Below are 3,905 nucleotides of genomic sequence, written 5' to 3' on the forward strand. Positions count from 1 at the left end.
GTCAGGTGTCGGGGAAAAGTTTCATGCCTCCCAGGGGCCGAGCCGGCAGGGGCACGAGGGGGCTGCGGAGCTGCGCGACTCCCCAGTGACAAAGCCTCGGGCCTCTGGGGCCGCAGAGTAGCCCCAAACTGGAGGTGGGTCTTCTGAGCTCCACTCAGGGAGACGCTGAGACTCGGGAAGACGAGGATATCCAGACGCAGCCGCCCAAGTGCTGGCCAGAGAGCCCTGTCCCCAAAGCCATGATCCGTTATACCAGGGGACTTGGAATGTGAGCTCTAGGTGGGGCGCAGCCTTCCTGGGGGTCTGTCCCCCTGCCCGCTCTGTAACCCCAGATCCTGTCTACACTGGAGTCCAGGCCAGGGAAGGGCCCAGGGCCCAGAGGATGCTCTGACGAGGGGAACCTCTGCTGACCCCTCTTGCCCGGGTCTGCCTCAGAGCCTGCAGGACACACCTTAGCAACTTCTTTCAGTTCGTGTAGACGGGAGGGGGGTGGTCGGAAAGCCACGGTGACCACTGGCTTCATCACAACTCAGTGGCCCTTATCAAGTCACTGCATTTCTTTAAGCCTCTGGTCCTCAACATATTCAATGGTGAGGGATGGACTGCCACTTCCATCGTCAAGGAAAGAGGAGTATACGAGATGACCTGGGAAAGTCCTTCGAAAATAGGAGTATGGTTCTCTGGGCTAATCACGAGATGACAGTAAGCTAATAAACACATTGCCTGGCATATGGGAGGCACACAATAACCACAAAATGAATTAAATATCCCTGGCTCGGAAGAGTAGGAAAAAAAGCAAAAATTCTTTTTCCGGAGATGTCTCAAGATAAAACGTTGGCTAAATTTGTGGATTGAGGGGCTGAGGATGTTTTTTATTTTTCTGGTATCTGTCAAATTTAAGGGGGATGCCATTTCTGTTCACAGACTCGCCTTTCCTCCTAACCCAGTGATACTCCTCTCAGTAATAACCATCCTAACTCGTTCCTTTATTTTAGCCGGATACAGAACTTGATCCTTTAAAACTACTCATCATTTCATTAAATCTTTAGTGCCACCTTGTGAGGCATATAGAAAAGTATTAATATCCTCACTTGGGAAATGAGGAGATGGCATGGCAAATCTGACTTGCCCAAATTTACACGTTACTGGCTAAATGGATTCGAATCCAGGCTTTCTGACTCTAGTCAACTATTCAGATTTTGTGCACGCGCCTGTGTGCGTGCACCCCCCCCCACACACACACACAAGAAAACACGTTTCTCAAACCATCTTCTCCTTCCTACTGTCTCTATTTCCCATCCGGTTTAAAAAGTGATGGAAAAAAGAATTAAAAATCCTGGCTACATGAGTAAGAGGAAGCAAAATGTACCAATATTAGGACATGGTGAAGAAATCAGCCTGCATGATTTTTTGAGGGCTTCTTAGCCAGGCAGATTGGAATGGTTTGGATTAGTAGTTTAAATAGGGGTTGGGGGTGTGGCTCAGTGGTAGAATGCTTGCCTAGCATGCACAAAGCCCCCGGTTTTATTCATCTCCAGCACTTGGAGGGAAAAAAAAAAAAGTAAAGTTCAAGTAGATTCTGGCTTATGAGAAAGAAAGAATCAATGACTTGCCCTATCTTCCTCCCTTCACAGTAGCTCTTTAAGTCAACAAATACCTGAGTCCCTTCTAAAGGCAAGGTATAGGGCTTCTTGTCACTGCATCACATAAGAGCTACAGCTTTGTGAAACATCAGGCCGAGGGACCCATAAAAAGTAACCCTCCAAAGTAATTTTCAGATTTAAGAGCAGATGCATGTGGGCTGCAGAACCTTCTCTGCCTGTCTGCTCCTTGAGATGTTACATAAATCTCTGGCTGGAGCCCTCTCTCTCTCTCTCTCTCATTAACCTGAACTATTGTACTGTTTCTTCCTATCACACTGCCCTTACGATCCCTCACACTCTCTCCCTGTCTCATGCCAGCCACCCCTCTTTCCACATGCCATACTCTTCCCCTGACCTGTTCTTAAAGCTGATTTCTCTTTTACCAGGTGAACCTCATAGCACCTGATTTTAGATCTGCGGGGGACTGTTTTCCAAAAGCTTAAGAAGTTGGAATAAGCACTCTTGGGTTTCTTTACACATTTTTATAGCACTGTCTCTTCAATGAACTTGACACTACCATATACACAAACTACAAAAATAACGCTCAAGCCAATTTTTATCTCGTCTTTGGTGAAGATGAGATACTGGGAGGACCTATGATTGGGATACCTCCCTAATTATGTCCATTCTTAAGGTATCAGTGCCAGTAATCATTCAATTGAATATTTTATAGGTAACTCCACTTATGGGAAAAAGAAGACTACCAGAGGTAAAAACTTGTGATTTGCTGCCTGCAAATTTACTGAGCAAAAACTGTTAACCAAACAGTTGTTTAAAAACAAATATCATTGGGGCTGGGGATGTGGCTCAAGCGGTAGCGCACTCGCCTGGCATGCGTGCGGCCCGGGTTCAACCCTCAGCACCACATACAAACAAAGATGTTGTGTCCGCCGAAAACTTAAAGATAAATATTAAAATTCTCTCTCTAAAAAAGAATAAATTCTTTGGCTTTTGTAAATGGGTTTTGACTAGGGTGTTTCAATCTTTGAGGGGAGGGGGTTATTAAAAGCATAAAATGTGCAATGACTGTTAAAAAAAAAAAGCATAAAAGACCTTAATCAAAATGATGTTTTTAAAAGGGAAAATTAAGGACCAGAAATAAGGGATTCAGTTCTGTAAATGATATAAAAATGAGTCATTGTTACCAAAGAAATGCCATTTTTTTTGAAGTGCTGTTAAAAAAACTCCTTGTGGGTAGTGTTCATTTCTAAGATTTCTAGATATTGTTAGATGAATAGCCACAATGGAAGCAAGCAAATAATGAAGAGAATGATATAAGAAGTCTGTTGTTGTTTTTTTTTTTTTTAAATTCCAGAGTTATTTTGTCAAGAGGAAAGGAAGTACAGGTACTTCTACTTGAAGGAAGGAATTCTCCACTTTTTTTTGAAGACTATATAACTTGTAGAATGCTGCATTTAACATACTGCCTCCCCAAGTGCGAAGTGTCTTGAAAACTTACAAAAACTGAAGAATTTTTTAAAAATTATCTAAAAACCCCTTTGATCTTAGGTGTAATGTGAACAGAATCCTGATGGCTTCCCATGAGTGAATGTAAGGAAACAACGCTATGAGTTGAGGAGTGGAGAAAATGGAGAGGGACCCATCTTTCAGCTTTTCCGTTTCTTTCCCTGCACTGGAAGCATTCACACTCCCTCACACAGAGATCTCTCCCTGTCTCATGCCAGTTACTTTGCATAGTAATCCTGTATTCCCCAACTTAGAGAAAGGAATCCATTTTATTTACCTTTATCAGTGCAGACAATGTTCTAAGTACTTCACAGGTATTATCTCATTTAACCCTTAACAATCCTAGGAGGAAGGTACCAGTATTACTCCCATACTATAAATGAGGAAACTGAGCCTCAAAAGATTAAAGGAGAGATTGAACTGTGGTGTTTTTGCTATGATGATCTGAGAGTGCCTTAATTTCCTGGCATCATTGATGCCATCACTTTCTTCTGCTTTCCCGAGAGGCAAATTGATACCAGGATAATTCTTGCTTTGGTGTACTTTAAATGTCCTTGGGTAGAGGCAATGCCTGCGTTGTTTGGTATAAAGTCATCTCAAGGGCTGGGGCTGTGGCTCAGTGGTAGAGCGCTCGCCTAGCATGTGTGAGGCACTGGGTTCCACCCTCAGCACCACATTAAAAAACAACAAAAAAAAACACTAAAAAATTTTTAAAAGAAAAAAGCCATCTCAAGCCTCACTTTTTGAATTTCCATAAAGGAAGCCTAAAGAAATAAAATGAAATCACTCGTATCA

This window comes from Marmota marmota, unplaced genomic scaffold (assembly GCF_001458135.2).
Source record: "Marmota marmota marmota unplaced genomic scaffold, marMar, whole genome shotgun sequence".
In the NCBI taxonomy this organism is placed as follows: Eukaryota; Metazoa; Chordata; class Mammalia; order Rodentia; family Sciuridae; genus Marmota; species Marmota marmota.